The sequence below is a fragment of the Azolla caroliniana genome, unplaced genomic scaffold (genome assembly GCF_043228905.1).
Source record: "Azolla caroliniana isolate FFs.n. ecotype wild unplaced genomic scaffold, voAzoCaro1.0.p SCAF_8, whole genome shotgun sequence".
Lineage (NCBI taxonomy): Eukaryota > Viridiplantae > Streptophyta > Polypodiopsida > Salviniales > Salviniaceae > Azolla > Azolla caroliniana.
The window spans coordinates 17,837,921-17,852,403 of record NW_028230443.1 but is presented as its reverse complement, the minus strand read 5'-3'; the positions used below and the strand labels follow the sequence as shown (position 1 = coordinate 17,852,403).

Below are 14,483 nucleotides of genomic sequence, written 5' to 3'. Positions count from 1 at the left end.
AACGTTGTCCGACCTCGACGCAGACATGGACTGCCAGACTCTCTCTGAGGCCGCCAAGAAATGGCTACGACAACAGGGATTGGAGGGGTTCCTCACAATCATGGAAGCACCACCACACAGAGAAGCCGACAAGATCATCAAAGAAATTGACACCGAGCTGATCACAGAGGAAGCGATTTGTGCACTAACAGGCCTTCCGGAGGGGGGCATCTATACGATTGACAACCCTACCTCCAAACGGCTCATCAAATACTTTGGCGACTATTCTCTGGCTAGCAAGGGCTACAGGACACAGGGCGGAGAAGATATGTTATTCCGAGAAATTTCCCGTGTACTCCATGAGTTCGGCCATGTATACCCTCGACCCCCCGTCATGCCTCAGAACCGAGCAGGGTTGATCATTGCAACATACGAAGGGGTCAAGGTGGATTCGCCGGTGTTGATCGCCGACGGATTGTGTGCGGCTATTGACACCGTTAGAGGTAAGCAAGCCAAAGAAGGCCGCAAAATATGGCATGCGGTGGCGCAATAGCTCACCCTATTGGCGCCACCTGTCGAGCTCGTCCAGACCAAGAAGCGGGGAAGAGCAATGGACGGCACCCCGAAAGCTGCTTCAAAACGACAACATTTGTTGGCCACCAAGACCACTAAGGGGAAGACAGCCGACACGAAACAGGCGGCGAAGGAGCACGCCATCCGGAAGCAGCCGACGGACACGCAGGAGGAGACACCGGCACGGCCCCTGAAGAGCACACTCCGCCGACCGGTGCAGCAAGAAACGGACACCCTGGCGGCAAGAATGAATGTCGGAACTCAGGAGGAGGAAACAGAGGAAGAACTTATGGACAACCTCCAACGGTGGTTGACGACGAGCACCGCAGAATCAGCCAGGAAGCGTTCGGACCCACAGAAGGATGGAACACCTTTACCCCACACTGAGAATCCCACGTTGTCGTGACGTGGCTCGCCTAGAAGCGTACCGTTGCGCACATAAAGGATAACGTGAAAGTGAGGAAGGAATCACTGGGATTATGGACGGAAGAGACGAAAGAGTAGAGATGGGGTGAATAGAGATCAATAAGATATGACAAAATAGGATTTTTAAGGAATATAAGATAAGACAAGATAAGCTATAAAATAATATATGAGAAAGTGTATCAAATTTATAATCATTTTCATGAAAGAGTTACAAAATGATTGTGCACGTCGTTGAACCTCCGAACTTTGTCTTGCAAGGTAATCGCTCTTCTCTTTCTTGATCTTAGACCACTACAATCTTCACTTCAATATTTTGATGAAGATAAGGCTTGAACCGCCTCCCTCTTGTTGAGAGTTGACCACCACGACCGCCAAGCTAGAGCTCCACCTTTATCTTGAACTTTTTCCTTTCTTTCTCTATTTTATGGTATCTCTTATGTAATATATATTTGATTGATATCTCATACACATCTCCCTTTGATCTCCTCTTTCACCCTTTAAATAGGTGCCCCCATGCATATGATGCATTGGAGGGTACAAGACATGCATGTGATGCATGATCGCCATTTGGCGTTCATGCATTACATGTGATGCATGATAAACATCTCGCTCATTTGAGCTTTTATGTATGAAACAATATATGCAATAACAATAAACATGAAAATATAATTTTAAGGAGAAAGGACCTAGCCTAATGGTAGGTGTGTTGACTTTGGTGTATGACGTTGTGGGTTTGAGTCTCAAAATACTATTGAATACAACATACAACTTTATTTTTATATCATGAAGCAAATCCTTTATGTAATATATAGTATATATAAAGTATGTTTTGTTTTATATATATTACTAGTATAGAGTAAATGGTAAGATTTGAGAGTCATAGGGTGGGGTTATTGGTTCAAGTCCTCTCTTGTTCGTGTAATATAATATATTTATCTATATATATATATTAGTTTTCTTTACATATATATCTAATATTATCATATGTGTTGTTAATATTATCTTTATATATAAAACATTATCAAATGTTATTTTGGTTACGTATTTATCTTATTGTATTGTAGACTTTTAATGTGAAGCTTTCGTACTTCACGACAACGCCAAGGGAGGAACCAAACCAGTTCGGATGGAGCCGGTCTCAGAAGCCCCTGCACAACAGGCAATACCGGCGAGCCCCGAAACTCAAGCGCCGGTAAGGCATGTGCCACCTTCCTCAACCGGCCAAGAACAAGCTGAAACACAACCGGAACCCGAACGGCAAAGTGGTCAGCAGGCAGAGCATGAAGTGCAGCTCGACGCAGTTAGGCGGGACCGGCCACTAGCAAGTGAACCCATCAGCCAACCCTCCATGCAGACGCAACAACAGGGTACTGGCAGCCAATGGCTCCGGTGGATAGGAGAGCAGGTTGCCGGAGTGATACTGTATGTAGAGACGAAAGAACGAGCGCAGATAGAACGGTTGCTAGTCACAACCGATGAACTAGAGACGGCCCAGTCAAGGATCCGGTGCCTTGAATAAGACTTGGATTAGGTCATAGAAGACATGGCCAAAATGGCCTTAACCGCAACACAGATCCAAGCACCGGTGACTCCGGTGGATGTACAGAATAAAGAAACAACCACGCCTGTACATACGAATAAGACCCCAGAGACAAAAATCGTCCGGGAGAAAGATACAGCGCAAGTCCAAGAGCTTGCTGAATTCAGGGACGAACTTGCCACACAAGAAGCACTACGGAGCCGCGAACGAGATTTGAAGAAAGCGGCAGAAGAGGAGTTAAACAAGACTGCTGAAAACCTCCGCCGAGTAGAAGAAAATCTGCGGAAAGGGCATCAACCTTACGACGGATGGGAGAAACGGAAATTGAAACGCTGAAAGAAGAACTCCGTCAACAAAAGGACTGAGAAGACCGCGCTCGCCGGCAAATCAACCAGAGGCTGAAGCAGAAGACAGAGGACTTCGACCACCTGCACCGGAACTTTAAGAGCTTGGACACAGAGTATAAGCAAGAACAGGAAAGGATGGCCGAGCTCTTGGTAGGAAGTTGATAGGGCCACAACGGCACTGACCGACGAACGGGCTGAGAATACAAAGCTATTGGAGGAAGCGGCGAGGGACCGGATGGAGCTCCACAAGCAGCACAATGAAGAAAAGGAGAGGGCGACAATGGTGTTACAGAGGTTGCAAACAACCTATCAGAGTCAATTGTCGCATTATAGGGAGCAGGAGGCGGACACGGTCAGAATCATCAAGCAATTGAAAGAGGAACGACAAGCCGCGGAGAACAAATCAGAGATGGGAATGGAACGGATCCAGTGCATCCTCTAGTCTTGGCTACACAAGACCAAACGCTTGATTGACGAGAGCTTCGTGTGATGATGGACTGTGCTTATATATCTTACGCGTGTTAATGATGTATTGCTAGGTAACCGATTAAGGTCCAATTAAGCGTTGTGTCGTAAGTTATCTCGCCGTAACACCCTTTGGTGAAGTGTCTTAAGTGGACACCCGATGTTAGGTTGTTGTCCGGCCCTAAGGATTAACAAAGTGTGACATACTTCAAACAACTCCATAATATAGGTGGCGACAATGTGCAATAACATTATGGATTCGTGCATCCTATGTACTAGAGACCAGACTCACAACTGATGTGATGAGAAGAGAGAGAGAAAGGGAGAGAGAGAGAGAATGATGCCTCCTTCCCCAATCAATTAATTGAAGGCTTTTACTTTTTCTTTCTTTCTTTCGGCAGATTTACAATTCTCCCTCATGATTTCTCTATACAACGTTTTCAATTGAACAAAACGTTGCCTCGTCCCTCGTCCATCCATTCACGGACCTCATCGCTCCTCTACAAACACGACATTGACACACACACACACTCTCTCTCTCTCTCTCTCTCTCTTTCTCTCTCTCTATATATACATGGATTTAATGTAGAAGTCCTACTCATCCTCCTCAACCTCAAAATCCAGGGGTCTCTTAGCTCACTATGGCCATTGTGGAGGGACTTGTTGTGAACATATTGCCTAGTGGAGGGATTTGTTATGTAAGATTGTCTTTCCTTACGGAAGAGTCGGCCAAGAAGCCGAAGCGAGACTCGGTTGGCCGAAATCAGCCGAAGAGCCAAACCGAGACATGGTCGGTCGAAAAGCCAAACCGAAACACGGATGGCCAAAATCGACCAAACGTGCCGAACCGAGACAAGACTTAGCCAAATAGTTGTTCAAACGAATATATATATATATGTGAGAGTTAGGTTAGTATATATAGACATAGTGTTGTTGGCTATAGGTGTATGTGGCCTAAATCAGTTAGAGTATATAGTGTGAGAGAAACACGGAAGTGAACTAGTCAGTGTGAGCGCACGAGAGAGTGAATGCGTTGTGAGGAAAAAGCAACAAAGAGCGAACATAGTCGTGGCTATGAGAGAGTGAGTGGCATAGCTATGCAATAGAGTGGCATAACATTATGTTGTATTTTATGCATCCAACATACAAAGGCAAGGTAACGTCGGGCCTATAAATTGAAAGGGTTTAGCACAGAGCGAGCTATTCGTTCGCCTTTTACTAAAGAATACCGTGTGCTCCTCCTATCTCAAACGCCCTAACCCTAATTTTTGGGAGGGGAGGCTCTCAATAGAGCTTCCCACTATAAAATGTTAAGAAAACAAATTAAAGTCCCTACCATTGCCAGCTCTTTGCACCTGTCATTCTCACTTCAAGTTAGTTGTGTGCTTGTCCATAACCGTGTGAACCTTAGTAACGAACCACACAATGGTTTATATAGGTATAAACATTGGCTTGCAATAATTATTTTCTTGTAAGTTTGCCTCAGTAGGGCTTCTTTGCCCTTCTTAAACTTTCATTAACACTTTTCCTTCTCTTATTAGATTGCTTGCTATGTATATTCCAATAATGGCTTTTTGTGCTCGAGTGTGACATACTTCAAACAACCCCATAATATCGGTGGCGACAATGTGCAATAACATTATGGATTCGTGCATCCTTTGTACTAGAGATCAGACTCACAACGGATGTGATGAGAAGAGAGAGAGGGAGAGAGTGAGAGAGTGAGAATGATTCCTCCTTCCCTAATCAATTAATTGAAGGCTTTTTCTTTTTCTTTCTTTCTTTCGGCAGATTTACAATTCTCCCTCATGATTTCTCTATACAACATCTTCAATTGAACAAAACGTTGCCTCTTCCCTCGTCCATTCATTCACGGACCTCGTCACTCCTCTACAAACACGGCATTGACACACTTTCTCTCTCTCTCTCTCTCTCTCTCTCTCTCTCTCTCTCTCTATATATATATATATATATATATATACCTTGGTTTAATGCAGAAGCCCTACTCATCCTCCTCACCCTCAAAATCGAGGGGTCTCTTAGCTCACTATGGCCATTGTGGAGGGACTTGCTGTGAATATATTGCGTAGTGGAGGGATTTGTGATGTAAGACTGTCCCTGCTTACGGTGGAGTCGGCCGAGAAGCCGAGCGAGACTCGGTTGGCCGAAATCAGCCGAAGAGCCAAACCGAGACATGGTCGGCCGAAAAGCCAAACCGAAACACGGATGGCCAAAATCGACCAAACGTGCCGAACCGAGACAAGACTTAGCCAAATAGTTGTTCAAACGAATATATATATTCATCGATATATATGTGAGAGTTAGGTTAGTATATATAGACATAGTGTTGTTGGCTATAGGTGTATGTGGTCTAAATCACTTAGAGTATATACTATGAGAGAAGCACGGAAGTGAACTAGTGAGTGTGAGCGCGCGAGAGAGTGAACGCGTTGTGAGGAAAAAGCAACAAAGTGTGAATATACTCATGGCTATGTGAGAGTGAGTGGCATAGCTCTGCAATAGAGTGTCAAAGGAAGCAAAGAAAGAAGAGTGTAACAGAGAAGCTTTGAAAGCTTCAAAGGAGATAGATACGTACGAGTTGGAATTGGTGCACTCGGCTGAAACTGTGGTTTCACATAACAACCTGAGAATACATCCATACCAAATCAGGTTCTATCATTGGATGATTGTATCCGTTCTTGTCTCATAGAGGAAATCTTTGTTCACCATGGTTTTTCCCTGAAATTAGGGTTTTCCACGTAAATCGTGTGCTACTTGTTTTATTCTGTTTGTGTCTTAGTATATTGGTGGCCTACATCTGAGTGTAAAATCTATCAGGATTAGCCATCTTCGACCATTCTTTGATTGTATTCTTTCTTGTCTCATAGTGGAAGTCTTTGTTCACCATGGTTTTTCCCTAGAATGAAGTTCTTCCACGTAAATTGTGTGCTACTTGTTTTATTTTGTTTGTGTCTCGGTATATTGGTGGCCTACGTGTGAGTGTAAAGTCTATCAAGATTAGCCATCAAGAAATATACATGATTCCGAGAGTTGATGAGTATAAGAATAAAGTAAATAAGAGATTTTGTATAAACTTAGGGTATTGATTCAACAAATCTTTAGTGGTACAACAAGTATGTCAATTCCATTCTAGTACTCTTTCTTTCTGATGTTCGATTCAATATCTCTTCTTTTAGTTAACTCTATAGTTATTTATTTCTTTTATTATTGTAATATTATTGTTTATTTCAACATTATGTTGTATTTTATGCATCCCACATACAAAGGCAAGGTAACGTCGGGCCTATAAATTGAAAGCTGAAGCCAAACTATACCTTCATTGGAATGGCGTGGGTTGAGCACAGAGCAAGCTATTCTTCTGCCTTTTACTAAAGAATACCGTGTGCTCCTCCTATCTCAAACGCCCTAACCCTAATTTTTGGGAGGGAGGCTGTCAATAGAGCTTCCTACTATAAAATGTTAAGAAAACAAATTAAAGTCCATACCATTGCCACCTCTTTGCACCTGTCATTCTCACTTCAAGTTAGTTGTGTGCTTGTCCATAACCGTGTGAACCTTAGTAACGAAACACACAATGGTTTATATAGGTATAAACATTGGCTTGAAATAATTATTTTCTTGTTAGTTTCCCTCACTAGGGCTTCTTTGCCCTTCTTAAACTTTCATTAACACTTTTCCTTCTCTTGTTAGATTGCTTTTTATCGATATTCCAATAATGGCTTTTTGCGCTCGAGTGTGACATACTTCAAACAACTCCATAATATCGGTGGCGATAATGTGCAATAACATTATGGATTCGTGCATTCTTTGTACTAGATACCAGACTCACAGCTGATGTGATGAGAAGAGAGAGAGAGAGGGAGAGAGAGAGAGAGAGAGAATGATGCCTCCTTCCCCAATCAATTAATTGAAGGCTTTTTCTTTTTCTTTCTTTCTTTCGGCAGATTTACAATTCTCCCTCATGATTTCTCTATACAACGTCAAGTTAATTGAACAAAACGTTGCCTTATCCCTCGTCCATCCATTCACGGACCTCATCGCTCCTCTACAAACATAGCATTGACACACTTTCTCTCTCTCTCTCTCATTCTCTATATATATATATATATACATGGATTTAATGCAAAAGCCCTACTCATCCTCCTGACCCTCAAAATCCAGGGGTCTCTTAGCTCACTATGGCCATTGTGGAGGGACTTGTTGTAAACATATTGCCTAGTGGAGGGATTTGTGATGTAAGATTGTCCCTGCTTACGGTGGAGTCGGCCGAGAAGCCGAAGCGAGACTCGGTTGGCCGAAATCAGCCGAAGAGCCAAACCGAGACATGGTCGGCCGAAAAGCCAAAGCGAAACACAGATGGCCAAAATCGACCAAACGTGCCAAACCGAGACAAGACTTAGCCAAATAGTTGTTCATATATATATATTCATCTATATATATGTGAGAGTTAGGTTAGTATATATAGACATAGTGTTGTTGGCTATAGGTGTATGTGGGCTAAATCACTTAGAGTATATACTGTGAGAGAAGCACGGAAGTGAACTAGTGAGTGTGAGCGCGCGAGACAGTGAACGTATTGTGAGCGAAAAGCAACAAAGTGCAAATATACTTGTGGCTATGTGAGAGTGAGTGGCATAGCTCTGCAACAGAGTGTCAAAGGAAGCAAAGAAAGAAGAGTGTAACAGAGAAGCTTTGAAAGCTTCAAAGGAGATAGATACGTACAAGTTAGGAATTGGTGCACCCGGCTGAAATTGTGGTTTCGCATAACAACCTGAGAATACATCCATACCAAATCAGGTTCTATCATTGGATGATTGTATCCGTTCTTGTCTCATAGTGGAAATTTTTATTCCCCTTGGTTTTTCCTTGAAATGACGGTTTTCCACGTAAATCATGTGCTACTTGTTTTATTCTGTTTGTGTCTTAGTATATTGGTGGCCTACATCTGAGTGTAAAATCTATTAGGATTAGCCATCTTCTATCATTCTTTGATTGTATTCTTTCTTGTCTCATAGTGGAAGTCTTTGTTCACCATGGTTTTTCCCTTAAATGAAGATTTCGCCTTTTACTAAAGAATACTGTAACGAACCACACTATGGTTTATATAGGTATAAACATTGGCTTGCAATAATTATTTTCTTGTTAGTTTCCCTCACTAGGGCTTCTTTGCCTTTCTTAAACTTTCATTAACACTTTTCCTTCTCTTTTTAGATTGCTTGGTATCCATATTACAATAATGGCTTTTTGCGCTCGAGTGTGACATACTTCAAACAACTCCATTATATCGATGGCGACAATGTGCAATAACATTATGGATTCGTGCATCCTTTGTACTAGAGACCAGACTTACAGCCGATATGATGAGAAGAGAGAGAGAGAGGGAGAGAGAGAGAGAGAATGATGCCTCCTTCCCCAATCAATTAATTGAAGGCTTTTACTTTTTCTTTCTTTCTTTAGGCAGATTTAAAATTCTCCCTCATGATTTCTCTATACAACATCTTCAATTGAACAAAACATTGCCTCGTCCCTCGTCCATCCATTCATGGACCTCGTCGGTGCTCTACAAATACGACATTGCCACATTGTCTCTCTCTCTCTCTCTCTCTCTCTCTCTCTCTCTCTATATATATATATATATATATATATATATATACCTTGGTTTAATGCAGAAGCCCTACTCATCCTCCTCACCCTCAAAATCCAGGGATCTCTTAGCTCACTATGGCCATTGTGGAGCGACTTGTTGTGAACATATTGCGTAGTGGAGGGATTTGTTATGTAAGATTGTCCCTCCTTACAGGGGAGTCGGCCGAGAAGCCGAAGCGAGACTCGGCTGGCCGAAATCAGCTGAAGAGCCAAACCAATATATGGTCGACCGAAAAGCCAAACCGAAACACGGATGGCGAAAATCGACGTAACGTGCCAAACCGAGACAAGACTTAGCCAAATAGATGTTCAAACGAATATATATATATATATATATATATATATATATATATATATATTCATCTATATATATGTGAGAGTTAGATTAGTATATATAGACATAGTGTTGTTGGCTACAGGTGTATGTGGGCTAAATCACTTAGACTATATAGTGTGAGAGAAGCATGGAAGGGAACTAGTGAGTGTGAGCGCGCGAGAGAGTGAACGCGTTGTGAGGAAAAAGCGACAAAGAGCGAACATAGTCGTGGCTATGAGAGTGTGAGTGGCATCGCTCCGCAACAGAATGTCAAAGGAAGCAAAGAAAGAACTCTGTGTAACAGAGAAGCTTTGAAACCTTCAAAGGAGATAGATACGGACGAGTTAGGAATTGGTGCACTTGGCTGAAACTGTGGTTTCACATAACAACCTGAGAATACATCCATACCAAATCAAGTTCTATCATTGGATGATTGTATTCATTCTTGTCTCATACTGGAAATCTTTGTTCACCATGGTTTTTCCCTGAAATCAGGGTTTTCCACGTAAATCGTGTGCTACTTGTTTTATTCTGTTTGTGTCTCAGTATATTGGTGGCCTACATCTAAGTGTAAAATCTATCAGGATTAGCCATCTTCTACCATTCTTTGATTGTATTCTTTCTTGTCTCATAGTGGAAGTTTTTGTTCACCATGGTTTTTCCCTGAAATGAAGATTTTCCACGTAAATTGTGTGCTACTTGTTTTATTTTGTTTGTGTCTCGATATATTGGTGGCCTACGTGTGAGTGTAAAGTCTATCAAATTTAGCCATCAAGAAACATACATGATTCCTAGAGTTGATGAGTATAAGAATAAAGTAAATAACAGATTTTGTGTAAAAGATTGCTTGCGTAAGCATTAGAAGGAACAATACACAAAGAGAGAGAGAGAGAGAGAGTACGCGGGAGAGATAGAGAGAGAGAGCAAGACACACTATTCTTCAAAATTATATGAATACTCTGTGCTCTATGTATCTACAACGCGCTCATCAACGCTATTTATACAAGTCCACACGGGACTGTTAGAAGTATGGTGTACTTCAAAGCTCACACGAGCATCTGACACTAACTACGAGACTATAACTGCCTAGTAGTCTAACCTATACTTGGCTTCCGGTTACGGATTGGATCCGGCATACCGGCTCCCTAGCTCACGGGTCCTTACTGCTTACCGGCTCGGTTGCTCACCGGCATACCGATTCATCTCAGTTACCGGCTCAGGCTTATTCAGCCGATCCGGCTCCAGTTGAGCTTGCCGCTCAACACTCCCCCTCAAGCTCAACCTGAGGTAGGGTCGTAGTGTCAACCTCTGTGGTAGCCGGTTCTTCCAACCGACTTCTCCTGGCGTCGCTTCGCCTTGCTCGCACTCCTTGTTCGGTCCGGTCCCATTTGTCGCGACCCCTTTGGTTCTGCGCGCCTCGTCCTTCGGCATGTCTGCTCAATAGGCCCATCTCAGCTCCTTCGCTGCTATGACTCCGGCGCTTGCCGATCCGTCGGTTCCTCCACGATGGCATCGACTTCCACTGCGTCCGTGTCTCCTTCGCCTCTTCAGCCGGTTTACCGAAGTCGAATTCTTCATTCGACTCCGCATCATGGCCATTACAATCGTGATGACCTCCGCATAGCATGCACTTCTCTTCCTGAGTGTACACTTCTTCTTCACATCCGCTCACTCCGATCTGTTCGGATGTGCCGACTTCCTTCGTCGACTCGGCTTCTTTTTTCTTCTTGTCTCCACCTCTACCGGTTCTTCTCTTACCTATGGGTTCAACAGTTTTTTTTCCTTTGCCCGTTTCGGTAGTGTCTTTGCCCTTGTGTCTCCCCCTCAAGTGCGGCACGTCCAGATGCTGAACACCAAGCATTTCGGTAAAGTGCTGCAACTTGTCCGACCCGAGCGGCTTGGTGAAGATGTCGGTAACTTGCCGATCCGTGTGAACATACCATAGTTCAACTTCACCGCTCAGGACTTGCTCACACACGAAGTGATAATGCACTTCTATGTGCTTTGTGCGAGCATGGAACACGCCCCAGTATTCAGCCTCAGTGCTGGATAGAGCCACTGTTCGCTGCTTTTTGCTACTCCACGCAACAACCGCGCTCCCAAGAGAAAACATAAAGCCGGAAGTTGAGTGACGATCCGTTGCATCGCCAGCCCAGTCGGCATCCGTGTAGCCGACAAGCTCTTCGGTTATACCTTGCCAGTATAAGAGCCCCTGGTCCTTAGTGCCGCTTACATACCTTAGTATTCGTTGCGCGCATTGAAGGTGCTCCACGGTCGGCTTCTGCATGAATTGGCTTACCACTCCGACCGGATAGCTAATGTCAGGTCGGGTGATGGTCAAATAGATCAGGATTCCGACTATTTGTTGGAACCGTTTCTCATCGCAGGCTGGTCCGGAGTTGGGACGGATCTTCTGATTCCGGTCCAGGGGTGTGGAGACAGGTCGGCATTCCGTCATGCCGAACTTGTATAGTATATTCAACACATAATGGCGTTGAGAAAGCAATATGTCGTCGGGGGTGCGGATCACCTCGATCACCAAAAAATAATGAAGGTCCCCCAAGTCCTTCATATCGAATGCGTCCGACAACTGGGACTTGATGCGGTTGATTTCCGAAAGACCTGGGCCGGTGATGACTAAATCATCAACATAGAGTAAGATACATACCGGACCGTTTGAGCCTTGACGGATGAGCAGGGAAGAGTCCGACTTAGAGGCAACAAACCCCATCTTTCGTTACCGGTGCGTGATCTTGGCATTCCAAGCACGGGGGCTTGCTTCAAGCTGTACAATGACTTCCTCAGCCGGCATACCGCCGACTTGTTCACCTCCGACTGAAATCCGGGGGGGGCTGAGTCATAAAGACTTTTTCTTCAAGATCTCCTTGAAGGAAGGCATTCTTCACATCCATCTGATGAAGATGCCACCCCCTTGCCGCAGCAACCGCCAGTACCACACAAACCATCGTCATCTTTGCTAGAGGAGCGAAGGTCTCGTCGTAGTCGATTCCGTGGGTCTGCGCATATCCCTTCGCCACTAACCGGGCTTTGTACCGGTTAACTGTACCATCAACATTGTACTTTATCTTGTACACCCACTTGCATCCGATCGGTTTAGAGTGATGGGGTGGGTCAACCAGGTCCCAAGTGCCGTTGGCATCCAGTGCCCGCATTTCTTCCTCCATAGCGGCATGCCAATTTGCGTCCTTTGCCGCTTCTGGGTAGCTCTCCGGCTCACGCACTTCCGCAACCTTGGTCATGTACGCATAATGATGCACCATGTACTCGTTACACCTGTACCGTTTAACGGGATCTTTCTGGCGGGTGGACTGGCATAACTCACCGTTACTCGGTATGAGACCCTTCTTGGCCGGTTCGGTCTTCGTTCCTGAAGATTTGCCTATGTCCTTGCCAAAGTCAGATACGCACCGATCCGACTCATCATAGCCGGTCTCGAATTCCAGCATCTTCTGCTTCCCTTTCTCTTTGCGTGTGAACTGTCTCCTCGGTTCCTTGTGCGGGGAAAGCACGACAGAGTCTCCACTACTCGCCGTCTCATCATCCGACTGGTTGGACTAATCCAGTCTCTCATTCGGTCTGCTTAACCGGAACGATTCCGGACTCTCATCTTGAGTCCCGGCTTCATCTTTCTCTACTTGGGCCGGTTCGGGCTCACTAGCCCCATCCTCCGACATCGGATCGGGATCGGAAGTCGGAGTCGGTAAGGAATACCACGATGCCGATTCATCAAACTCGACATCTCGGCTGACTCGGACCTGCTTCGTCCGGGGGTTATAACACTTATACCCCTTTTGCTCTTGAGCATAGCCGACTAGGATGCATTTACCATAGTGGAAGTCTTTATTCATAGTGTTTTTTTCCCTGAAATGAAGGTTTTCCACGTAAATTGTGTGCTACTTGTTTTATTTTGTTTGTGTCTCGGTATATTGGTGGCCTACGTGTGAGTTAAAGTCTATCAGGATTAGCCATCAAGAAACATACATGATTCCTAGAGTTGATGAGTATAAGAATAAAGTAAATAACAGATTTTGCATAAACTTAGGGTGTTGATTCAACAAATGTGTAGTGGCACAACAAGTATGTCAATTCCATTCTAGTACTCCTTCTTTTTGATGTTCGATACAATGTGTCTTCTTTCAGTCAACTCTATAGTTATTTATTTCTTTTATTATTGTAATATTATTGTTTATTTCAACATTATGTTGTATTTTATGCATCCCACATACAAAGGCAAGCTAACTTCGGGGCTATAAATTGAAAGCTGAAGCCAAACTATATCTTCATTGGAATGGCGTGGGTTGAGCACAGAGCGAGCTATTCTTTCGCCTTTTACTAAAGAATACTGTGTACTCCTCCTATCTCAAAGGCCCTAACCCTAATTTTTGGGAGGGGAGGCTCTCAATAGAGCTTCCCACTATAAAATGTTAGGAAAACAAATTAAAGTCCCTACCATTGCCACCTCTTTGCACCTGTCATTCTCACTTCAAGTTAGTGGTGTGCTTGTCCATAACCTTGTGAACCTTCGTAACGAACCACACAATGGTTTATATAGGTATAAACATTGGCTTGCAATAGTTATTTTCTTGTTAGTTTGCCTCACTAGGGCTTCTTTGCCCTTCTTAAACTTTCATTAACACTTTTCCTTCTCTTGTTAGATTGCTTGCTATCCGTATTACAACAATGGCTTTTTGGTCATTTCACATTGACTAATGGTAAACAACCCAACCACAATGAATAGTTGGACATCAAAATGTATACACATTTAGCCAACATCTTTGTCCACTTAAGTATTTTGTGAAGTAATATAAGTTGCAATTGATTTCTAAAAATATTTGTCCATCTAAGTATTTTGTGAAGAATTGTACATTACAATTGGTTTCTAAAAATAGCAGATAAGAGTTAGTAGATTGATACTAATAACGATGTTCCTCTTTTAGAAGAAGTTTGTAAAAACCCATATAGAACAACCATCCTTAACATAAGAGAACGTGAAAAGGAAATAAATGATATGTTGGCTAGAAGATCATGTTCTTTACCCAACTAAAGTAGTTACTAGTAAGTATGAATAAAGAAGTCAATGGAATACCATATATTATAGTTACTACATGAAATAGAAGCAATAATAAAATAAATAATGATTATATAAAAG

The 14,483-nt window shown here is 43.4% G+C and overlaps 3 non-coding genes across 3 annotated transcripts; all 3 read left to right on the top strand.

The window, feature by feature from the left end:
- The first annotated feature begins 4,504 nt into the window (after nucleotides 1–4,504).
- Nucleotides 4,505–4,627, top strand: LOC147861199 (U5 spliceosomal RNA). Its single transcript, XR_015530191.1, has one exon. It is a non-coding gene; the product is annotated as a U5 spliceosomal RNA (small nuclear RNA).
- Nucleotides 4,628–6,675: 2,048 nt separating this feature from the next.
- Nucleotides 6,676–6,798, top strand: LOC147861198 (U5 spliceosomal RNA). Its single transcript, XR_015530185.1, has one exon. It is a non-coding gene; the product is annotated as a U5 spliceosomal RNA (small nuclear RNA).
- Nucleotides 6,799–13,622: 6,824 nt separating this feature from the next.
- Nucleotides 13,623–13,745, top strand: LOC147861197 (U5 spliceosomal RNA). Its single transcript, XR_015530183.1, has one exon. It is a non-coding gene; the product is annotated as a U5 spliceosomal RNA (small nuclear RNA).
- The last annotated feature ends 738 nt before the right edge of the window (nucleotides 13,746–14,483 follow it).